This window comes from Coregonus lavaretus (assembly GCF_964263955.1).
Source record: "Coregonus lavaretus genome assembly, chromosome: 33".
In the NCBI taxonomy this organism is placed as follows: domain Eukaryota; kingdom Metazoa; phylum Chordata; class Actinopteri; order Salmoniformes; family Salmonidae; genus Coregonus; species Coregonus lavaretus.
In genome coordinates this window covers 20086354-20112533 of record NC_140020.1, presented here as the reverse complement: position 1 = coordinate 20112533, position 26180 = coordinate 20086354, and the positions used below count along the sequence as shown (strand labels likewise).

General features: G+C 42.7%; 1 protein-coding gene across 1 annotated transcript in view; it reads left to right on the top strand.

Annotated features, from left to right (window-relative positions):
* The window catches only part of LOC311108803 (protein dispatched homolog 1-like), an 86395-nt gene that overhangs the window by 13251 nt on the left and 46964 nt on the right, over positions 1-26180 (top strand). The window contains exon 2 of the mRNA XM_084151565.1: positions 25443-25517. The gene's annotated coding sequence lies outside the window, so the exon portion shown is untranslated. The remainder of the gene's footprint in view (positions 1-25442; positions 25518-26180) is intronic.

Here is a 26180-nt window from a genome sequence, read left to right as displayed (position 1 = left end):
TCTGGAGGCAAAGCCTACGTGATACTCTTAGTGACCTCAGCAAAGTAGCCATTGACTATATGACAAATGCGTCTTTTAGCATTGGAAAAATAAGATGAACGGAATAAGTCTGAGTCATTTCACCATTGTCTTTGTAGAGGCTCTTGGCCTGTGATTAAATAGGATTTTGAAGGTAGTGCAACTGGAACAATTTCCAAGATCATTTTTAATAACTGACAGTTTTATATTCAACTGCCACTCTTTTATATCTGTTTTCCCCTCTTTTCCAAATGAGGAACAACTCCAAAGTCCCTTCAACTGCTTTCACATCCACTTGTCTTTAACCTTCTGTTACAGCTGAATTAATCCCTCCATCAATTCTAGCCTGAAGTTTACGATATTAATTTCTAGACGCCATCCTCTGTACTGGGATAGAGCACCATCTTATGTCACCTCGCTATATCACGGTCCTCTATTATAAACCTGTCCTAGCTTGATGATCTCTGTGTAAAACTTCCCTCAGTGTTCACCTGGTACAATGGCATGTGGGTCGTCAGCAGGCAGGCGGATGGGATGGATCCTGGCATCTACCAGGCAGTACATCACGTCAGCTCAATCACAGGGCTTTATGGAGCCAATAATTGAAACCAGGCTCCTGATAGGGCTGCTTCTCTGAATCTCTGCTTAGATGGAAGAAATCGATAGTGCATGGTGCTCCTCAAAAGTCATATGTGAAATATTAGACTTAACCATTACACTCTGCTCTCAGCTATTTGACCTGGGCCCATAGGATAAAGCGAAAGGAACAACGCATGGCTCTGTCTTTCACGTTGCGCGGTACTGCCATCTCAGTCTGCCGGTGCAGCTGTCACTATTTGTATATTTGATATACTGGGGATGCTGAAAAGAAACAGGTGTTGGATATTAGTTCCACTGTTTTATTTCCCCAAAAATGTGGACTGGAGTCAATAGAGTTGTCAGAGCACATTATTGTAATATATGGCTATCTGACTTTTAAATTGACCATTGCTACAAACCATCACCCTCCCCCTTTTCCCCAGGAAGAAAAGAGTGGGGAAACATAATGCAGTTCAGGTGGACTGACCTCGGAGAGATCAGAAAGATAGGAATCTCTTTGAACCTTCACTTTTCCCCCTCTTTCAATAAGTTGCATTGGTTCCCTGCAAGACATACTGTATATTACGTAAAACCCCGATAGAAGATAGTCTCCCATTTCCATTCTTTCAAAGTTCTTGCAAAGATATTGGATGTGGAGTTAGATGACTAGTATGGAAAGAACTCTAAATGTATTTGTCATACTGTACTTGTTGTAACCTGTTGATAGGATCATAGACCTATAATCAAACTCTGATCTCAGCTTAGCGTCATCTAAGCTAAACGTGCCAAATATTCATTCTTCATTACCTGTAAATATTCCATGAACATGAGTGACGTTAAGAAGAATCCAGCCCCAACAACACTCACCCGAGGACACATTTCCAAAAGCTTGTCTTGCTTTGGCCCGCATGAATGCTATTTGGCTGCGAGGCCTGGGGTTGTGAGGGGTGACTGCATCAGTGTTTATCTTACCGACCCGATCCCCAAAGACAGGGCCTTATTCTCCCACAGAGAGAAATCTCATTAGGATTTGTTGCACAAAACACAGAATGCTGACCCCTCGCAGGTTTTTTCTCTGGGACACATGTTTCTAACTGCTGCCTGACCCGGGCTCTTGAGCTTGTCAAATCACATTTGGCTCATGTGCCTCCGAGCCAGGGCTCAGTTACCCCGCACCCATCTCAAAATGCCATGTTCTTATTTCTCTCACCTTTGACGTCATCAATAGAGACGGATCAATTTGGGACTGTATAGGGGCGGGGGCGTTTGATGGATGAACATCTCATTGTGTAGGTGTTTTGGCTTGTATGTTATGGTGATAAATAATACTGTGTGAGTAAAGAACACAGTCACAGCTTGTCTTTCTCAGTGGGGTATCATCAGTGTAAAAAGTGTGAGCCCGCCCGGGCCCATGAGGCATCCGATCCTCACCTGCCCATTCCTGCCAGCTATGTCTCTTTGGTGTCTGATAAAGGCTGTAAATTCAGTCAATGACGTCAGGGCACTGGGCTGACACCATGCATCAAAGACTTACTTTAAATTCATGTCTCGCTCTCCCCCTGAGATGACTCTGACAATCAATAACGCTGGACTGAGGATATAGCAGTCGCCCCCGCTTGACTCCAATCTCAGCCATTAATTGAAGTCTGTGCTTTTCTGGGTGAGGATATGTCTTAATGGAGAGGTGACATTTACCATAAAAGGAGGGGAAGACACACACACTGCAGCAGACTGAGAAAGGTGCTCTGTTAGAGCCCATTAGTGCTGAACAGTGAAAGGCCAGGTCCCCATAGGAATCAGTGGAAGGAAGCTATGTTGAGTAATGGTGTGCATATGGAATATGTAACTCACTAAAGAGGCACTTTCAGCACCTTGCATCTGATTTCCAAGAGACTTCAGGAGGCTGGGGTTTTACCTCTTTGTATAAACTTAAAATGTAATGTATTTAAGTTTAGAAGCTATTCTGTTTTGCCTGTTTCCATTGTAGTTTTCTGAGGAAATTAGGCTATTTCCTGTGGTTTCACTGTTTCACACTATGGAGTTTTTCCTTTTGTAGTCAGACACAGAATATAAATCAATAACCTTGAGGTTGACCAGTCCGTCTCCAGTTCAAAAAGCTGCCCTGAGGCAGCGAGCCCTCCATCCTCCTCCCCTTGCAGGCAGGATGTTTGGAACAGGTGTTTGGTGACAGGGTCAAGGATGCGTTTTCTGAATAGCGTCTCTGGTTTTTCTGCCAAAGCAGTTAGGACTATGTGGGTATATGGAGGACCCTAGAGAGCTTGCTGGCCCCAGCAGCTAAAGCATGGAGACATATGGTGCCCCCTGACAGACGCCAGAGTCTGTTCTCACTCCTTGTGTGCTGGGCTCAAACCTCAGCTTAGCATGCACTCTTTCAAAATAGCAAATAGCTTGAGTGTAGATCGTCATGAGATGGGCTTAGTATGATAAAACTAATAATGAAGTGACATAGCTATCCCCTTTTTAAAGCAGGATTTTGTTAAGATCATCTGGTATGCCCGAAATGGTGATACTCAATGAATATCCAACCATTTTTGGTTTTAAGATACAGTATCTTCTGAAAATGTCTGTTCCCAGCAGACCTCTTCTATGAAAGCGGTATGCTTTCTCAATCTCTCTGCACTATGCCTGCGTTATTTGACTGAACCCTTTTCAGTCTTCATTCGTTGCTTCTTTTTGGCATCCATTCCGCCCAAGTAGTAATACCATGGAGACCCATTAGAATATGCCTAGTGATGGAATTCAGAGGCTGTGTGGATGGAAACATGGTCCTAATGATCATGTCAGAGAACCACTCACTATAGAGAAGCCTCTTCTGTTGGCTGCTTCTATCGTGGCCAGACGGGGCCCTAACCTGCTCGCCCTCTCCATTGCTGACTCATAGCCTGAAACTCCGCTTTCATAGCCGGGCTTCCATCATTTATCACATTTTGAGCTGAAGCCTTTAAGAAGAATTGCAGTACTTTAGTCCTCTACGTTTCCTACTGAAAGGCGTCCAAGAGTCTGAACCCTTAATTCAATAAGAGATAAATTGAAAAAATGTGCAAATGTAAGCTGTATTCGCTGGCCAGAACCTAGGAGTGGATTTCATACCCCCTCATTCTCTGTGCTGTAAATCTTCCCAGAGTTCCATCTGCTTGGCTCCAAACAGTTAAGAAACTGTTCATTAGACTGACACAAACCAGGGAGAACCACGAGGGCGGGAAGTGGCTCTACGTACGCAAGAGTCTTGGATCGGGCCCAAGTGTCTGGCCCCTGAGGGCCTGCTGATTGGGTCACCATGCAGAAGGTGGGACTGGGATGGAAAGGCTTCGGGGTCAGCTTAATCCATTTCTTTTGTTTCAGTCAACAGAGGCCTTTGTGAAGTCTGAGCCCATCCATAAATTGGGCTGAAAGGCACAGCGGCTGCCAACAAACGATTTAACATGCGTTCCATCCCCTCGAAGGAATACTGGTTTTGATAACGGTAGCCAATGTTTTCGCTGAACTGAAGTATTTGATTTAATTGTGGTTTTAAAACGGTGCGTTTCATTTCACTACTGTGAGCTGACTGTTTGCTTTTTTTGTCATCTTGCACTAGTTTGATGGACGACCAGAAATGTTTCTATGTCAACCATAATAACATATTTTGGGTTGTTTAGTGATTGATTTAAAAAGCACATGCAGCAGACAGGTTCTGATAAGACCTCTTCACACACAGCGAAGGTGACATTTGGCTTGTATTTCCTCAGTTGTTTTGGGGGGGAAATGGGTAGCCCGTAAGGGTAACGGTAAGAACTCGAAAGGTCTTCTCTCTTTTTTTTTGTGCTGCGTTAAAGTCCAGGTAAAAGATAATGGACCCTAACAGATATCTATGTAGTTGTGCAGTATATTAACTAATATATACTGAACAAAAATATGAACGCAACATGTAAAGTGTTGGTCACATGTTTCATGAGCTGAAATAAAAGATCCCAGAAATTGTCCATACAGTGGCTTGCGAAAGTATTCAACCCCCTTGGCATTTTGCCTATTTACTTACAGCCTGGAATTAAAATAGATTTTTTGGGGGTTTGTATAATTTGATTTACACAACATGCCTACTTTGAAGATGCAAAATAAATAAAAAAGTTAAACAAGAAATAAGACAAATAAACAGAACTTGAGCGTGCATAACTATTCACTCTGTACTTCTCCACAACTTTGTCCCTGACCTGTTTGGAGATCTCCTTGGTCTTCATGGTGCCGCTTGCTTGGTGGTGCCCCTTGCTTAGTGGTGTTGCAGACTCTGGGGCCTTTCAGAACAGGTGTGTATATATACTGAGATCATGTGACAGATCATGTGACACTTAGATTGCACACAGGTGGACTTTATTTAACTAATTATGTGACTTCTGAAGGTAATTGGTTGCACCAGATATTATTTAGGAGCTTAATAGCAAAGGGGGTGAATACATACAGTGAGGGGGAAAAAAGTATTTGATCCCCTGCTGATTTTGTATGTTTGCCCACTGACAGACATGATCAGTCTATAATTTTAATGGTAGGTTTATTTGAACAGTGAGAGACAGAATAACAACAAAAAATCCAGAAAAACGCATGTCAAAAATTTTATAAATTGATTTGCATTTTTTATGAGGGAAATAAGTATTTGACCCCTCTGCAAAACATGACTTAGTACTTGGTGGCAAAACCCTTGTTGGCAATCACAGAGGTCAGACGTTTCTTGTAGTTGGCCACCAGGTTTGCACACATCTCAGGAGGGATTTTGTCCCACTCCTCTTTGCAGATCTTCTCCAAGTCATTAAGGTTTCGAGGCTGATGTTTGGCAACTCGAACCTTCAGCTCCCTCCACAGATTTTCTATGGGATTAAGGTCTGGAGACTGGCTAGGCCACTCCAGGACCTTAATGTGCTTCTTCTTGAGCCACTCCTTTGTTGCCTTGGCCGTGTGTTTTGGGTCATTGTCATGCTGGAATACCCATCCACGACCCATTTTCAATGCCCTGGCTGAGGGAAGGAGGTTCTCACCCAAGATTTGACGGTACATGGCCCCGTCCATCGTCCCTTTGATGCGGTGAAGTTGTCCTGTCCCCTTAGCAGAAAAACACCCCCAAAGCATAATGTTTCCACCTCCATGTTTGACGGTGGGGATGGTGTTCTTGGGGTCATAGGCAGCATTCCTCCTCCTCCAGTTGAGTTGATGCCAAAGAGCTCGATTTTGGTCTCATCTGACCACAACACTTTCACCCAGTTCTCCTCTGAATCATTCAGATTTTAATTGGCAAACTTCAGACGGGCCTGTATATGTGCTGTCCTGAGCAGGGGGACCTTGCGGGCGCTGCAGGATTTCAGTCCTTCACAGCGTAGTGTGTTACCAATTGTTTTCTTGGTGACTATGGTCCCAGCTGCCTTGAGATTATTGACAAGATCCTCCCGTGTAGTTCTGGGCTGATTCCTCACCGTTCTCATAATCATTGCAACTCCATGAGATGAGATCTTGCATGGAGCCGCAGGCCGAGGGAGATTGACAGTTATTTTGTTTTTCTTCCATTTGCGAATAATCACACCAACTGTTGTCACCTTCTCACCAAGCTGCTTGGTGATGGTCTTGTAGCCCATTCTGTCCTTGTGTATGTCTACAATCTTGTCCCTGACATCCTTGGAGAGCTCTTTGGTCTTGGCCATGGTGGAGAGTTTGGAATCTGATTGATTGATTGCTTCTGTGGACAGGTGTCTTTTATACAGGTAACAAGCTGAGATTAGGAGCACTCCCTTTAGGGTAGCAGGTAGCTTAGTGGTTAAGAGCGTTGTGCCAGTAACCGAAAGGTCGCTGGTTCTAATCCCCGAGCCGACTAGGTGAAAAATCTGTCTGTGCCCTTGAGCAAGGCACTTAACCCTAATTGCTCCTGTAAGTCGCTCTGGAAATGAGCGTCTGCTAAATGACTAAAATGTAAATGTATAAAAGACACCTGGGAGCCAGAAATCTTCCTGATTGAGACGGGGTCAAATACTTATTTCCCTCATTAAAATGCGAATCAATTTATAACATTTTTGACATGCGTTTTTCTGGATTTTGTTGTTGTTATTCTGTCTCACTGTTCAAATAAACCTACCATTAAAATTATAGACTGATCATTTCTTTGTCAGTGGGCAAACGTACAAATCAGCAGGGGATCAAATACTTTTTTCCCCTCAATGTATGCACGCACAACTTTTCCGTTATTTATTTTTTAGAATTTTTTGAAACAACTTCACTTCACCAATTTGGACTATTTTGTGTATGTTCATTACATGAAATCCAAAAAATATCCATTTAAATTACAGATTGTAATGCAACAAAATAGGAAAAACGCCAAGGGGGATGTTAGTGAACATTGATCCTTTGCCAAGATAGAATATCAAGAAGCTGAGTAAACAGAATTATCATTATACAGGTGCACCTTGTGCTGGGGACAATGAAAGGCCACTCTAAAATGTGCAGTTTTGTCACGCAACACAATGCCACAAATATGTCAAGTTTTGAGGGAACTTGCAATTGGCATGCTGACTGCAGGAAGGTCCACCAGAGCTGTTGCCAGAGAATTGAATGTTAATTTCTCTACCATATGTCACATCCAACGTCCTTTTAGAGAATTTGGCAGTACGTCCAACCGGCCTCACAACCGCAGACCACGTGTATGGCGTCGTGTGGGCGAGCGGTTTGCTGATGTCAACGTTGTGAACAGAGCGCCCCATGGTGGCAGTGGGGTTATGGTATGGGCAGGCATAAGCTACGGACAACCAACACAATTGCATTTTATCAATGGCAATTTGAAAGCACAGATATACCGTGACGAGATCCTGAGGCCCATTGTCGTGCCATTCATCCGCCGCCATCACCTCATGTTTCAGCATTATAATTCGCAGCCCCCATGTACACAATTCCTGGAAGCTGAAATGACCCAGTTATTCCATGGCCTGCATACTCACCAGACATGATACCCGTGAGCATGTTTGGGATGCTCTGGATCGACAGCGTGTTAATAATGGGACCCATCTTGTCCAAAAAGTTGACTCAAGTTTGCCAAAAAGCACCTGGATGATCATGAAGACTCTTGGAAGAACGTTCTATGGACAGATGATTCAAAAGTATAACTTTTTGGACGACCTGGTTCCAGTAATGTCTGGCGAAAAAACCAAACTCTGCATTCTACAGTAAGAACATCATACCAAAGGTCAAGCATGGTGGTGGTGGTGTGATGGTTTGGGGATGCTTTGCTGCCTCAGGACCTGGACGACTTGCCTTAATAGAAGGAACCATGAATTCTGCTCTGTATCAGAGATTTCTAGAAAATTAGAAAGGGGGCAAATACTTTTTCATAGCACTGTCTATGTGACCAACAGATGCATATCTGTATTCCCAGTCATGTGAAGTCCATAGATTAGGGCCTAATTAATTTATTTCAATTGACTGATTTCCTTATATGAACTTCAACTCTGTAAAATCTTTGAAATTGTTGCATTTTGCTATTATTTTAGTTCAGTATACATGGGTTCTAACTTTTAAAATGATTTTGTACGTTTACAATTGTACAATTTATGCTCCCCGCATATAAAAACCACGAGGACTGCCGTAAAGCGCTGAACGCAAGATCATAATTTCTATGACTCACACGGTGGAGGAACATATTGCCTGTAGCCTACTGTACCATCGTGGTCCAAAGTTTTGAGAATGACTCAAGTATTGGTCTTCAAAGTTCGCTGCTTCAGTGTTATGAGATTTTTTTCAGATTTTACTTTGGTATACTGAAGTATAATTACAAGCATTCCATAAGGTTCAAAGGCTTTTATTGACAATTACATTAAGTTTATGCAAAGAGTCAATATTTGCAGTGTTGACCCTTCTTTTGCAAGACCTCTGCAATCCGCTCTGGCATGCTGTCAATTAATTTCTGGGCCACATCCTGACTGGTGGCAGCCCATTCTTGCATAATCAATGCTTGGAGTTTGTCAGAATTTGTGGGTTTTTGTTTGTCCACCCGCCTCTTGAGGATCGACCACAAGTTCTCAATGGGATTAAGGTCTGGGGAGTTTCCTGGCCATGGACCCAACATTTTGATGTTTTGTTCCCCGAGCCACTTAGTTATCACTTTTGCCTTATGGCAAGGTGCTCCATCATGCTGGAAAAGGCATTGGTCGTCACCAAACTGTTCTTGGATGGTTGGGAGAAGTTGCTCTCGGAGGATGTGTTGGTGCCATTCTTTATTCATGGCTGTGTTCTTAGGCAAAATTGTGAGTGAGCCCACTCTCTTGGCTGAGAAGCAACCCACAGGACTGATGGTAGCGCTCACCTTGTCTTCTCCGGACAAGGTGTTTTCCTTATGCCCCAAACAATCGGAAAGGGGATTCATCAGAGGAAAATGACTTTACTCCAGTCCTCAGCAGTCCAATCCCTGTACCTTTTGCAGAATATCAGTCTGTCCCTGATGTTTTTCCTGGAGAGACGTGGCTTCTTTGCTGCCCTTCTTGACACCAGGCCATCCTCCAAAAGTATTCGCCTCACTGTGTGTGCAGATGCACTCGCACCTGCCTGCTGCCATTCCTGAGCAAGCTCTGCACTGGTGGTGCCCCGATCCCGCAGCTGAATCAACTTTAGGAGACGGTCCTGGCCCTTGCTGGACTTTCTTGGGCGCCCTGACTCCTCCTTCACAACAATTGAACCTCTCTCCTTGAAGTTCTTGATGATCCGATAAATGGTTGATTTAGGTGCAATCTTACTAGCAGCAATATCCTTGCCTGTGAAGCCCTTTTTGTGCAAAGCAATGATGACGGCACATGTTTCCTTGCATGTAACCATGGTTAACAGAGGAAGAACAATGATTTCAAGCACCACCCTCCTTTTAAAGCTTCCAGTCTATTATTCTAACTCAATCAGCATGACAGAGTGATCTCCAGCCTTGTCCTCGTCAACACTCTCACCTGTGTTAACGAGAGAATCACTGACATGGGCTCTTGTGTGGCGCAGTGGTCTAAGGCACTGCATCGCAGTGCTAACTGTGCCACTAGAGATCCTGGTTCGAATCCAGGCTCTGTCGCAGCCGGCCGCGACCGGGAGACTCATGGGCGGTGCACAATTGGCCCAGCGTCGTCCAGGGTAGGGGAGGGAATGGCCGGCAGGGATGTAGCTCAGTTGATAGAGCATGGCGTTTGCAACGCCAGGGTTGTGGGTTCGATTCCCACGGGGGGCCAGTATAATTTTTTTTTTTATTCACTAACTGTAAGTCGCTCTGGATAAGAGCGTCTGCTAAATGACTAAAATGTAAAATGTAAAATGTAATGATGGCAGCTGGTCCTTTTGTGGCAGGGCTGAAATGCAGTGATCCTAAGATATATAAACATTCCTATTGAGCAAAATCCACAATCCACCCCTCCAAAGAAAGCATGGCTTTGGGGCTTCTCCGAAATGGCACCAGATCCACGATCAGATCCATGGCCGACGCGTCACATTTCTGTATAGAGAACTCCCCCGGAGCCAAAAAATTGCAGAATTACGCAACGCACAGCCCCCACAAACACCTTAAACTTGCTGTATACAGTAACCGTGACCTCTGTCACAGCCAAAACTACTCTTTCCCATCGGCTTGTACTATCTATAGTATGACAGCATCAGCAGTTAGCAACCAACAGCTGGCAGACATGTTTATTACATTTGGTTAGTTTTAGGAGTGTTATTTAGATTGAAGATGTGCGCTAAATGCGCTATAGCTAGCTAATGTTAGCATAGAGGTACAAGGCAGCTCTTTCACTTACCCGGTTCACTTCCATTCTCACTGAAGCCCATGATAGTGCTTGGTCCCTGCTGGTGCTGCTGGCTGTTTTTGAAATGCTTTAGAAGCCACATTGATGGAAGGGACAGCATCCACTTTGAGAAGCAACTTCTACCTAAAGCCCTCCTTCCATTGTTGATAGCCGTGGAAGTTCTCAGGGATGAAATGTGCCCTGCAGATTGACAAGTAGATGCCCAATTCGCCCCCTCATTCTCACAAATGCATTCCACTTTTTACGAAGTTTGTCATTCATTGTGTGACTCTGACAGTGGAGCATTGTGGGATTTTGGAGAACACCTCAAACCCAAATTTTAGAACAACATTATAACATTGTATTTAAGAGTTTTGCTCTAAGTTACTATATTTCTCAATGCCAGAAACGCATATTATAGTAAGTTCTACCCTCACTTTTTAAACTGATGCTCATTTTGTTATGGATTCCTGGTGAAACGGCAGCTCAGCCTCGCTCCGTAAAGTGGCTGACTTGACGTTGCCCAGGGCCCGGCTTTAGGGTAGTTTCTTTCGTTAAAGAGGGGCTCTGGTTAAGCCACAGTCAAGGCCTTGTGTCAGAGTGTGTACTAATGGGATTCTCTGTAGCACTGGCAGCTCTTCAATCCCCATTATATGGTATGTCTGGGCCCTGATTGTGGAGTGTAAAGTATTGAAGGAGCTGCTAGCTTTCTCCCAGACCTGAGCTCCAGAGATAGAATCTCCTGTGTTTTTTGTTTTTTTACACCATCCTGGCCAGGTCATTACCGTAAAAGAGAATGCGTTCTCAATGGGGCTTCCTGTTAAATGAAGGCAATATTCTTCTCATTCCTCCTACTCCTCCTCTTCCTCCAGATATCAGAATTTGGAATGTACAATAAGGTGAAATTGTTGTTTTAATGGTAACCTGATGGGACGATGCCTTTTGGCCTTGACTTTAGCTTGACTTTATTTCCCTTCCTACTCTCCTCAGTCCACCCTGGTCTACGTAAGTGATAACAGTGAAGAAAGGCACATTTCCTCAATGTTCCCAACATTTCGTCCAAGATGTTTTTTTTATTTTTATTATTTTCTTTGGCTGATGACCTCTTTTTGTCGGAGACGAGTACAGTCTTTTTTCCCCTCTTTCAAAACAAAAGCTTTTCAGAGGAGCTCTTATGGCCAGCCAGCTTTTTACTGACACCATACACACACACACACACACACACACACACACACACTTGGCAAGGAGGTGGTATTCTTACTTCACCCTTACACTGATGCTGTTCTTGATCGTCCCTGGCTGTCAGAGCAGAGCGGACGTGAGCCCTCTCACGGAAACACCCCAGGAGTCAAGGGCACCTCTTGAAGGTTCCGGCTAGAGGGAGTGGCGGGATTAACGTTGACTGACTGTTCCCTGTTGGTGCCCTTGATGCAGGCTCCTCCAGGTTATCACTCCGCCTTTGGCACTGCATGTGTTCTCATTAGACTGTTGTGGAACCTTGTAGCCATCTGCAGCAATTCTTACAGCAGGCCAGGCCACTCTCTCTCTGTGGACCTGGCATGCTACCAAGCAGCCCCCTCATCCATTAGAATGGGAGACTGGTCTTTGTCAGTTGTCTGCTTGCCCCCAAGTCATGTCATCCCTCCTGTACTGTAAACCCAGGGATTTGATGGCCCCCTGGAGACAGTGAACCCACTGGTTGCCGTTAGCTGGGAAGTATGTGCTTTATCTCCAGGGTCAATCACATTCTTATTTATGGCTGTTGTGACGTTTTCATTGATCATACTGTTGAAGACGGTGGAATATATGTGCAAATCATTTAATTTCAAGTTTGTTTTTAGAGCACACTTCTAAAAGTAATATTTTCTTATTTTATTCTATAATTTTTGTTAATGCAGAGCAGGTCATGTTGTTTGACAAGAAACATCTCACAGGTCACATCCATCGCTGGTTAATCTGTTCAAAACCCCTCTGGTTCATTAAATCTGTTATTTTTCACTTGGAAACATGAACTTCCTGTTATTTTTTCAAAAAATCTCTCCCCATTCTTATTATGGTGGCTTCAAACTTTTTTTTTTGTTGTAAGCATGCTTTCAATTTCGTCCCTCCCGGGCCGCCTCTTTCCCTCCCTCTCTTCGTACAGAAACAGAACCAGCTTTGTTTTTGTAATGATCAGTTAAATTACACTTCCAAAGCTCAAGGTCAGAGCGACTTCCCCTTTTTGTTTTGATTTAAGTGGCACTTAGCCGTGCTACTGTAGCTAATCAAAAGGATTTATGGGGTGCATCACTTTGGCCTGGAATAAGGGGTATTTGTTGACACCCTCCTCCAGGTGTTTTTTATGTTTTTTTACTCACTATTGTTGTAGCTGATGGAATGGAAGGCAGGTGGGGAAACCTTCCACTTGTTTGGTAGAAAGCACAATGCTCTCCTCCCGCTTATCCGGAAAGTCTGTGTGTAAGCTTTCATAATTACATTGCTCTTGAGAGGGTTTTACGACCTGGTGACGCAGTCTATCACATTTCAACATGGCACTTGTTAACGGCCCTGGTGTTTTCCGTATTCCAAGTTCACGTCCAACCATGTGTGCTTCTCGGGTTTACTGTTAATTGGGATTTTTCACATGGCCCTGAAGGAGAGGAGGGAGGAGGGGACAGACAGGCAGACGAGGGGTGGGTTTTTGGACCTCAGAGCGTTGCCAAATGGTTCCTCTCCTTGATTGAGTCAGAGAGACTGTCAGGCCAGAGGCGTGGACTACGAGAACCAGATGTTGACTTCCCCTCTACGTCTCCATAGCCCTAAAGACGGATTACAGTATATTCCTGGTATTAGAGGCCTCGATAAAATGCTGTTTCGCAGCAGTCTGCATGATACTTTTGTTTTGTTTTCTCTTTAAATGCAGGAAGTCATTATTAGGCCGCCTTATCCGAGGAAATGTATCACGCCCCCGAGTTTCCACCCGATCACATCTTTTGGACTGGTTTGAGTGAACACAACAGCGGTTTGCTGGGTTAATGAGCCTGCCCTCCCTGCCAGCCAATGGCACTGCCATCTTTATACCCAGACCTGTGCCAGTCTAGTCGTTTACCTTAGAAATAGCTTCGGACAAAACCCTCCAAGCGCCCTAAATCTATCTTGGGCACTTATTTAGAATTTATGTGTGATTACTTGCCATTAAGTGCTTAATAAGTGCCGGGAGGGAGGATTTATGTCACAATAGAATGGGTGACGGGGGTAGGACGTCTTAGGCCGACGATGGATGACCACAATAAATGAAAGTGAGCAGTGAAGGATGGGATGGATTGAGAACCTTTGGTCAAACACTGCCTCTGGCTGAGCTTCTTAGCCCCCTGAGTCTCTCGTAGCGGCAGGTCATTGTTGTGTTCAAATATACTGACCTCTAATGAGAAGGCAGGTTAGCGGACGACCTGGAAGCGCTTTGTCTGCATCTCCTGGGAACACAAACACCAACAGTATGCACAGGAACAGCTGCAGGGTCGCTCCTTGTCAGTGGACGTGTACTAACACCTATTTGTCATTTCGCTGCAAAAAATACAGTTCAAGTCGGAAGTTTACATACACTCAATTAGTATTTGGTAGCATTGCCTTTAAATTGTTTAACTTGGGTCAAATGTTTCGGGTAGCCTTCCACAAGCTTCCCACAATAAGTTGGGTGAATTTTGTCCCATTCCTCCTGACAGAGCTGGTGTAACTGAGTCAGGTTTGTAGGCCTCCTTGCTCGCACACGCTTTTTCAGTCCTGCTAGAGGATTGAGGTCCGGGCTTTGTGATGGCCACTCCAATACCTTGACTTTGTTGTCCTTAAGCCATTTTGCCACAACTTTGGAAGTATGCTTGGGGTCATTGTCCATTTGCGACCAAGCTTTAACTTCCTTACTGATGTCTTGAGATGTTGCTTCAATATATCCACATAATTTTCCTTCCTCATAATGCCATCTATTTTGTGAAGTGCACGAGTCCCTCCTGCAGCAAAGCACCTCCACAGCATGATGCTGCCACCCCCGTGCTTCACGGTTGGGATGGTGTTCTTCGGCTTGCAAGCGTTCCCCCTTTTTCCTCCAAACATAACGATGGTCATTATGGCCAAACAGTTCTATTTTTGTTTCATCAGACAAGAGGACATTTCTCCAAAAAGTACGATCTTTGTCCCCATGTGCAGTTGCAAACCGTAGTTTGGCTTTTTTTATGGCGGTTTTGGAGCAGTGGCTTCTTCCATGCTGAGCGGCCTTTCAGGTTATGTCGATATAGGACTTGTTTTACTGTGGATATAGATACTTTTGTACCTGTTTCCTCCAGCATCTTCACAAGGTCCTTTGCTGTTGTTCTGGGATTTAAATACATCCACAGGTACACCTCCAATTGACTCAAATTATGTCAATTAGCCTATCAGAAGCTTCTAAATCCATGACATCATTTTCTGGAATTTTCCAAGCTGTTTAAAGGCACAGTCAACTTAGTGTATGTAAACTTCTGACCCACTGGAATTGTGATACAGTGAATTCTAAGTGAAATAATCTGTCTGTAAACAACTGTTGGAAAAATTACTTGTGTCATGCACAAAGTAGATGTCTTAACCGACTTGCCAAAACTATAGTTTGTTAACAAGAAATTTGTGGAGTGGTTGAAAAACGAGTTTTAATGACTCCAACCTAAGTGTATGTAAACTTCCAACTTCAACTGTATATGGAGGTGTTTTTGGGGGGGCTTGCTGTGTGAGAAAATGCAGATAAGGGTATGTGTTGTGGGTGGATAACTGGGAATCAGTCACTCAAATGTTTGATATTAAACTTGAATCTAACAGGATAGCTCCTCGTCAAGGCTAACCTTTCTTCAGAATTCCTGTGAAAAATTATGATGTCACCTGATAATGATACAGTAGTCTTTCCCAATATTTTTTTGTCTTGTATCTCTCCATTCATGTCTTTATCTTTACAGATAATCCATATTTTGCTAATAGCTGTTCCACCCACTATGGAATGAAGGTGACGTGTGTGGTTTTTCTTCTTACTAGCTCTGAGGAAAAATGTACTTTTTTTTAAATATTTTTTTTTTTGGGGGGGGTAGATCAGCTTAATATTGCAGATAGATTGTAACTTCCATCAATGTAATTGTCTGCATCACTTCCAATCCCCCATGTTTTTTTTTATATACAGTGGGGAGAACAAGTATTTGATACACTGCCGATTTTGCAGGTTTTCCTACTTACAAAGCATGTAGAGGTCTGTACTTTTTATCATAGGTACACTTCAACTGTGAGAGACGGAATCTAAAACAAAAATCCAGAAAATCACATTGTATGATTTTTAAGTAATTAATTTGCATTTTATTGCATGACATAAGTATTTGATACATCAGAAAAGCAGAACTTAATATTTGGTACAGAAACCTTTGTTTGCAATTACAGAGATCATACGTTTCCTGTAGGTCTTGACCAGGTTTGCACACACTGCAGCAGGGATTTTGGCCCACTCCTCCATACAGACCTTCTCCAAATCCTTCAGGTTTCGGGGCTGTCGCTGGGCAATACAGACTTTCAGCTCCCTCCAAAGATTTTCTATTGGGTTCAGGTCTGGAGACTGGCTAGGCCACTCCAGGACCTTGAGATGCTTCTTACGGAGCCACTCCTTAGTTGCCCTGGCTGTGTGTTTCGGGTCGTTGTCATGCTGGAAGATCCAGCCACGACCCATCTTCAATGCTCTTACTGAGGGAAGGAGGTTGTTGGCCAAGATCTCACGATACATGGCCCCATCCATCCTCCCCTCAATACGGTGCAGTCGTCCTGTCCCCTTTGCAGAAAAACATCCCCAAAGAATGATGTTTCCACCTCCATGCTTCACGGTTGGGATGGTGTTCTTGGGGTTGTACTCATCCTTCTTCTTCCTCCAAACAAGGCGAGTGGAGTTTAGACCAAAAAGCTCTATTTTTGTCTCATCAGACCACATGACCTTCTCCCATTCCTCCTCTGGATCATCCAGATGGTCATTGGCAAACTTCAGACGGGCCTGGACATGCGCTGGCTTGAGCAGGGGGACCTTGCGTGCGCTGCAGGATTTTAATCCATGACGGCGTAGTGTGTTACTAATGGTTTTCTTTGAGACTGTGGTCCCAGCTCTCTTCAGGTCATTGACCAGGTCCTGCCGTGTAGTTTTGGGCTGATCCCTCACCTTCCTCATGATCATTGATGCCCCACGAGGTGAGATCTTGCATGGAGCCCCAGACCGAGGGTGATTGACCGTCATCTTGAACTTCTTCCATTTTCTAATAATTGCACCAACAGTTGTTGCCTTCTCACCAAGCTGCTTGCCTATTGTCCTGTAGCCCATCCCAGGCTTGTGCAGGTCTACAATTTTATCCCTGATGTCCTTACACAGCTCTCTGGTCTTGGCCATTGTGGAGAGGTTGGAGACTGTTTGATTGAGTGCGTGGACAGGTGTCTTTTATACAGGTAACGAGTTCAAACAGGTGCAGTTAATACAGGTAATGAGTGGAGAACAGGAAGGCTTCTTAAAGAAGAACTAACAGGTCTGTGAGAGACAGAATTCTTACTGGTTGGTAGGTGATCAAATACTTATGTCATGCAATAAAATGCAAATTAATTACTTAAAAATCATACAATGTGATTTTCTGGACAGTTGAAGTGTACCTATGATAAAAATGACAGACCTCTACATGCTTTGTAAGTAGGAAAACCTGCAAAATCGGCAGTGTATCAAATACTTGTTCTCCCCACTGTATATACATACATACATACATACATACCCTTTAAAAATATATATATATTCCCCTTTCTTACTTTCCAACCCCGCCACCCTTTCCCCTAATTGGAGTAAACTAGTGAACAACAATGCTTAGGCCTCTACTTCCAGCTTATACTTACTATCTACATTTTATGGACACAGTCAATTTTACAATAATTATATTTTGTTTGTTTTTTCTCCTGAACTTCTTCTACTCTCAACATCTCCGATCATTTTCATGATGTCCATCCGGTTTGCTTCTATATGCCATATCTTTCTAACTGTGCTCTTTCACAAAAGCTCCCAACCTACAACCTATATACTTATTATGGACACAGTATGCTTACATTATTAGTTATCTTGTTATTAGTCCCATCCTTCAATTCCATTCAACACCTCCCATCTATCTCTTAACACCATCCATATAGGATTTCGATTTGCCAACTGTATTGTGATGTCTTACTATGACTGTACTGAACTGTACTTACTATGACTTGCTGTATTATGTGGTAGCCCTACCTAGGTATCTTAAAATGAATGCACTAACTAACTGTAAGTCGCGCTGGATAAGAGCGACTGCTAAATTACTAAAATGTAAATGTGAAATGTTGGGTTTTGGTCTTAAGGTATTTCAGTAGTTCACAGATTCAATATTGAGGCTAGGATGTTATGGTTTAGGGCTGATTTTGGTCCAAAGGGCGTCCCATACTCTCCTTTTTCATCCAGCCATTATTTGATTTGTTTAGAAAGGATTACCTCAGCCTATTTTGGCTTTGGTGTTGCCTTTAGCTTTTTTCTGTTCGTTCTGTGCTTTCATCACTGCAGATTTCCCATGTTGATATCCCCATGTCATCCGATCCCTACGTATTTTTTCCTGTCCTAAAACCAAGTCCCATATGGTGTACAGTGTGAGTTTCAGAAGCAATTTACATATCTAGCGTGAAATCGAACAGCTGAAATAAGACACAGCGGAGAGATGCTTCTTGGCAGCGTTCCAGGAAGGGCAGCGGTTGTTAATCTGCTTTCTGGGCTCTGAGTTTTTCCCTGTCCTTGGCTGTTAAGCACTTTAGGAAAATGCATCTTAAGTGCTCTTTCATGTGTTTTGTTTTTGTACTTATTAAGTTTAACTTGCATGTAAATTCGCAGCATAGCATACTCAGTGAAAAGATCAGTGAATGGCAGGGAGGAAGCAAAGTGCTAGAGTCATTTTTGACATAGATCGGGGACTGCAGATGTAAATGAGCTGTTAGCTAAATCTGGTGCAGTGCATCACTTGTCACTTATGAGACTTATGTTTTGTTGTACATTGTCCCTGTTTCAAATAAATGTAATAAATACATATAATTGTATGGGAGATGTTCTCTCACGGCTGCCTGCCAGTGTTTTTGCTCAGTTTAGTTGAACCTATAGAGGGTGCTTTGGCTTTTGTTGTTTTCTTTCAACTTGAAAGGAACATCATAACTTTGATCCAGTACAATTCGGAGAGACATCCATGTTGAATAGAGTGAGACAGTAAGCCAGCAGGTATCTAAATAGCTATGACTCATTTCTCAGATGTAAAACAAAATGGTAGAATGATTTTTAAAAGCAAAAATGGGATAACTTTTTCCTCAAAAATGGTCCACCTCTTCCACAAAGGCTTTCGTGTGTTTATATAGGCCTACCTTTACTCAGTGGTGGAAGAGACCAAATACTGCAGCATCTTCAAAATAGAGTTTTTTAAAAATCTTTGAATCTATTCAGACCATTGGAAACTCCAATGTAAGCAACGCTTATGATTCAGAAGTGAACAGTTTTCTCATGTCATTGCTTGTTTTGAAGTCCTGCTGAAGAGTGCACTCCCCCTTCTCTCTCCTTCAGCAGACTGGTGATTTGTTATTTTTCTATCTTATTTCCTCTCAGGGTTTAGTTGCCAAGGCAGTGGTTGAGATATGCGGCCCTGGGATGTGTGTGTGTGAATGCGTCTGAGGAATGCCTGTGTTAAACATGACCAGAGGATCCTATCAGACCCTGAGGCACGGGAATAAAAGAGACACACTGGTGTCTGAGGATGCTCTTCACTCAAAGGAAATGACCCCGCGATACACAGGCACTGCCCGAATTCCTCCCCTTGTGTTGTCATCGCAAAAGTAAATACTTTGGGCGATGGTTTTGTTGCTAAATCAACAGGCTTTCTTGCTTAGCTTAAAGGGATAATCCACCCCCAGAAATAAATATAATGAAACTCCTGTCAATTTGATGAAAGCCTGTACTATCAGTGGGTAAAATACACATTTTCCCAGGATTCAACTTCGAAGTGGTCCGTCTGTGAAATCAGGAAATTGTGTAGGATACGTCATAGCAACATGGTTCTCGTCACTGGAGATGGGGGATAACACACTCATATTTCATAACGCTTTTAAAACAATTGCCTGCACTCCAGATCGCCAAATCATCCAATAGATGGTATGGGCATACTTGTATATAACACATCCATCCATTTACAGTGCATTCGGAAAGTATTCAGACCACTTGACTTTTTCCACGTTTTGTTACGTTACAGACTTATTCTATAATTGATTAAATAAATAAAAATTCCTCATCTACACACAATACCCCACAATAACAAAGGGAAAACAGGTTTTTAGAAATGTTTGCTAATTTATTAAAAATGAACTGAAATACCTTATTTAGTATTCAGACCCTTTGCTATGAGACTTGAAATTGAGCTCGGGTGCATCCTGTTTCCATTGATCCTTCTTGAGATGTTTCTACAACTTGATTGGAGTCCACCTGTGGTAAATTCAATTGATTGGACATGATTTGGAAAGGCGCACACACCTGCTTATATAAGGTCCCACAGTTGAAAGTGCATGTCAGAGCAAAAACCAAGCCATGAGGTCTAAGGAATTGGAATTGTCCGTAGAGCTCAGAGACAGGATTGTGTCGAGGCACAGATCTGGGGAATGGTACCGAAAAGTGTCTGCAGCATTGAAGGTCCCAAGAACACAGTGGCCTCCATCATACTTAAATGGAAGAAGTTTGGAACCACCAAGACTCTTCCTAGAGCTGGCCGCCCGGCCAAACTGAGCAATCGGGGGAGAAGGGCCTTGGTCAGGGAGGTGACCAAGAACCCGATGGTCACACTGCCAAAGGTGCTTCAACAAAGTACTGAGTAAAGGGTCTGAATACTTATTTAAATTTGCAAATAAAAATAGATACACAGTTTTGTAGTGATTTCTATGTTGTTGACGGAAATGTCAATCTCTCCTGGCTCAAAGTGGAGGAGAGATTGACTTCATCACTGCTTGTGTTTGTGAGAGGTGTTGACATGTTGAAAGCACCGAGCTGTCTGTTTGAATGACTGGCACACTGCTCAGACACCCATGCATACCCCACAAGACATGCCACCAGAGGTCTCTTCACAGTGCCCAAGTCCAGAACAGACTATGAGAGGCACACAGTAATACATAGAGCCATGACTACATGGAACTATATTCCAAATTAGGTAACTGATGCAAGCAGTAGAATCAGATTTAAAAAACAGATACAAATACACTTTATGGAACAGCGGGAACTGTGAAGCAACACAAACACAGGCACAGACACATGCATACACACACACGATAACATACGCTCTATACACACACGTACACATGGATTTTGTGTTGTAGATATGTGGTAGTGGAGTAGGGGCCTGAGGGCACACACTTAGTGTGCTATGAAATCTGTTATGAATGTATTGTAATGTTTTTTTAAATGTATAACTGCCTTAATTTTGCTAGACCCCAGGAAGAGTAGCTGCTGCCTTGGCAGCAGCTAATGGGGATCCATAATACATACAAATACAACAGTAGCTAAGATGGGGAGAAGTATGTTCGTAATTAAGCGCTGCTCTGCCTTCTTAACAACACTATCAACAAGGCAGGTCCTACAGGCCCTAGTTTTGTCGCACCTAGACTACTGTTCAGTAGTGTGGTCAGGTGCCACAAAGAGGAACTTGGGAAAATTGCAGTTTGCTCAGAACATGGCAGCACAGCTGGCCCTTAAAGGTACACAGAGAGCTAACATTAATGACATGCATGTCAATCTCTCCTGGTTTAGAGTGGAAGAGAGATTGACTTCATCACTGTTTGTTTTTGTAAGAGGTGTTGACAAGCTGAATGTACCGAGCTGTCTGTTTGGAATACTGGCACACAGCTCGGACACCCATGCATACCCCACAAGACATGCCACCAGAGGTCTCTTCACAGTCCCCAAGTCCAGAACAGACTATGGAAGGCGCACAGTACTACATAGAGCCATGACTACATATGGAACTCAATTCCACATCAGGTAACTGATGCAAACAGTGGAATCAGATTTTAAAAGAAAAGGTAAAAATACACCTTATGGAACATCGGGGACTGTGAGGAGACACACACAAAGGTATAGACACATGCATACGCACACATTGTGATATTGTTGTATGGCGGTATTAAACATTTTGTATTGTAGATAGGTAGTGGTGTAATACTGTTATATGATGTACTGTTTTATATTTTGTTTTATATGTAATGTAAGTGTTTTAATATGTTTGGACCCCAGGAAGAGTCAAGCAGCAGCTAATGGGGATCCCTAATAAATACAAATACAAAAAATAGGCCCACCCACTTGGGAGCCAGACCCAGCCAATAAGAATGAGTTTTTCCCCACAAATGGCCTTTATTACAGACAGCAATACTCCTCAGTTTCATCAGCTGTCCGGGTGGCTGGTGTCAGACGATTCCGCAGGTGCAGAATCCAGATGTGGAGGTCCTGGGCTGGCGTGGTTACACGTGGTCTGCGGTTGTGAGGCCGGTTGGACGTACTGCCATATTCTCTAAAACGATGTTGGAGGCTGCTTATGGAAGAGAAATGAACATTCAATTCTCTGGCAATAGCTCTGGTGGACATTCCTGCAGTCAGCATGCCAATTGCACGCTCCCTCAAAACTTGAGACATCTGTGGCATTGTGTTGTGTGAAACAACTGCACATTTTAGAGTGGCCTTTTATTGTCCCCAGCACAAGGTGCACCTGTGTAATGATCATGCTGTTTAATCAGCTTCTTGATATGCCACACCTGTTAGGTGGATAGATTGTCTTGGCAAAGGAGAAATGCTCACTAACAAGGATGTAAACAAGTTTGTGCACAAAATTGGAGAGAGAAATGCTTTTTTTGCGTAGATTTTTTGTGTTCAGTATATATTGTCATGAGAAAGTATATATTTTGCTTAGATGTGCTTATCTAAACAGTGTACCAAATTATTCAACTCAGTTTCTCCTTCAAGTACCATCTCGCAATGTGTCCTGTGTGTCTGTGGGAAAGGGCTATTTGCATAGCAATGTACTCTGCACTCGCTCTGGACGTGAGATAGGCTCTTTAATTGATAGTGCAGTTTGTTTAGGCGATTTCTACAGCTAGCTAGCTACTTCATATGCTGATATTGACTTTGCTATTATTGTGTGTAGCTACGTTTGCTAGCCAGCCAGCCCAGATGGAGAGCATTGCATTGTGGGTTTTATAGTCGACTTGAGCTGCAACAGATTTCCACAATAATTTTCACGTTGCTACATGTTGGCTCACTATTTATGTTAAATAACACTAATATGCGAGAAAAACATTTTTTGTAAACAAATGTTTCATTTTGTCATTAAAACAAGGTTGTTGTTTTAATGACAAAATGAAACATTTGTTCACAAAAAATATTGTTTTCGCATATTAGTGTTATTTAACACTGTTTAACACTGTTAATCATAGGAATGAGTGATTTGGGGGTGGATTATCCCTTTAAGAGGATGATTTCCCCAAATTGAGCTCAAGTGCGAAGAACACTAGTTGTCTCAGAATGTCCATTTTTATTATTTAAATAATCTTCAGAGAATGATACCCATCAAACTAAAATGCGTCTTCTCAGAAGAAGATTCATATACAGGAGATTCCATGGTTTTGAACTTGCCCAATACATTAGAGTGACTCCTTTGGACATTAGTGCTGACTGTGACTCAAGCCAAGCCTCATTGGAGTAATTGGCTAACACCATGCTGGGACTCTGCCGTCAGTGGCCAGGCAGGGGGAGTTGGAAATCATTTTTGAGTAGGACGTATGTGAATTAATTGGGCCTGTGTTTAGGACTTCATCTAAATTAGTATGGAAGGGTTTTCCCCTCAAAGATCTTACAGACACATTTTTGCACAACAACAGAGACCAACTCTGATCCAGAGGGAAGTTTATTTGTTTATTAGTGTCCCCGCAAGAACCAACTGCTGCTGTTTTACTGGAATTGGAAAGAAAATGCACATAATGTTGTCTTACTACACTTAAAAAAGTGACAATCTTAGTTGTTCGGCAGACTAGTGTGTTTGTTAGTACCTTGGCTTGTCTTTTTGTGACGTAAAGCTAGATTTATTTCCTTGTCAAATGCTAATGATGTTCCTTTCCCCTCTTCCTAATACAGACCATATGGTATATGTTGTAAATGGTAACATGCATAGAACATGCAGGCTACATACAGTATCTGGGAGACAGAAAATAAGCATAAAATGTAGTAGGGCTGGGAATTTCCGGGAGCCTCACGATATGATATTATCAACATACTTGGGTGCCGATACGATATGTATTGCGATACTCACGATTCTGTATGTATTGCGATTCAATACTGTGATTTTATTGCAATTCGATGTTCCAAACATATTGCTCACCTGTCTGCTGCGGAGGGACAAGAGTGCCATTATAAATAAGTTTTGATCAGTCTTGGAAATAAAAGTGCTGAAAATGAAAACATGATGGCTCCCTATTTAAAAAGATGGAGATCAAGCTATGAAGGAAAAATACAGGAATATTGGTGCAGGTACAGCCAACTAGCGCAAAAATTATATTGCGATATTATCAGAACGATACAATATACTGTCAAAAATAATGTCCCAATATGTAACTGTATACATTTTCTCCCCCATCACTAGAGTGTTAAAGTGGTCTCCATAAAAGGTCAAGTTCAACAACTTAATTGTATTATGGAATTCAAGCTTGCATCATGTTAAGGTGAATGTAGACCTAGGCCTATGTCCGAGAGAAGTTCAGGAGGTTTGATTGATTTACCAGTTCTACATTTTGGACTGTAAGGCCTACTGTGTGAATTAAGTAGTTAAAAAAATAAGTTTAAGTCATCTTGAATTTATATTGAAATATTCTCAAACGATTTGAGGATCTTGAAGACTGCAAACCCATTTTTGGTCCATTATGGTAATGTCCCTGTGACCTAAAGTTGTTAACACGAGTTCACCAAAAAACTCTCATCAGTCCACATTTTTTTCCATCTCACTGGCTGCCTTCATCTTCTTGTGGCTATCTCCGCACACCTTGGTAATTGGTGATGTGGACCATATGTTGACTTTCAATAGCTGTCTGTTCAGTCGGTGGCACCAGGACTTCTCCTTCTCAGTCACATAGTAGTTGGCGTCTTGGTCAAGATAGGGAGGGGGAGGAATAGCTTCCTCTCCTCTTCTCCCCCTTCCTACCACCAAACCCCTCTTGGTGGAGCGTTGTGCTGATGGGAAGCTGGTCATGGGGCCTGGCTGTTTTGAAAAAGGCTCCACAGCCCTGCTGCTGCCAGTGTCTAATTTTCACAGTCACCTCCTGTGACCTTATTAATGGGGCAAGAGCGGCAGGGCTGCTGTGACCCTTCCTCTCGGGGGTCAAGGTGGTTGAGCAGGGAGCAGCCATTAGCTTGAGAGCATCCTGAGGAGAGGCTCTTTTGTAACCCCCAGGACACATGTCACTTTCTCCTTTCCCCTTCTCCCCCAATTAAAGTGATTTTCCTAACTTTTTGTTTTTCAGGCCTGCGAGTTGGGTGATGTTTTGAATCAGTATTTTTAGGGATGTTCTATGGGGAGTTTTCCTTTTCTGTTGAGTAGGTAAGCTTTTTGAGGCCTAAAACTAATTAAGATGTTTTCTATCACCATTTTTCGGAGTAGCCTAATTGTCATTGTAGATTATTTTTTGTATTTTTTTTGGAAAGGTAGCCTATTTGAGACTGATGAAGTTCAAGCATGTGTACTGGTTGTTCTTCTTTATAAAGTCTGCTGCATACACTGGCTCAGCTCAGGGCTGGCTTTGCTTGGGGAGCCATAAAACATGCTGTTCCATCAAGTTAAAAAAGGTACAGTATATCACCATAGAGAGCCAGATACTCTTCAGCATAATGAGATTGCCAGATTGAAACTTTCATCAAGTTTTGCTTAGAGACCCTGACATTTCCCAAAGGAAATAAATAAATATGATGTGGTTCATTTTGTCTTTTTGTCTCTCTTACAGCTTACCCTATTGTTAATCTCTTTCCAATCTGAACGCATGAACAGCATCACTACGTTGGACAATATCACTCCCCTGGTAAGTATTTTACTACAGCTTTCTCTTTCTTCTGATACAAGAAGCAAAACAATTTACTTTGCAGCACCACGCCGTTTTGACTGATAAACAGATATAGGCCTAATTCATCGCAACCAAGTACATACCCAGTTACTTTTAAAAGTTACTTATCAGTTTATATATATATATATATATATATATATATACACAGTTGAAGTCGGAGGTTTACATACACTTAGGTTGGAGTCATTAAAACTCGTTTTTCAACCACTCCACAAATTTCTTTTTAACAAACTATAGTTTTGGCAAGTCGGTTAAGACATCTACTTTGTGCATGACACAAGTAATTTTCCCAACAATTATTTACAGACAGATTATTTCACTTATAATTCACTGTATCACAATTCCAGTGGGTCAGATGTTTACATTCACTAAGTTGACTGTGCCTTTAAACAGCTTGGAAAATTCCAGAAAATGATGTCATGGCTTTAGAAGCTTCTGATAGGCTAATTTACATCATTTGAGTCAATTGGAGGTGTACCTGTGGATGTATTTCAAGGCCTACCTTCAAACTCAGTGCGTCTTTGCTTGACATCATGGGAAAATAAAAAAAAATCAGCCAAGACCTCAGGAAAAAAATTGTAGACCTCCACAAGTCTGGTTCATCCTTGAGAGCAATTTCCA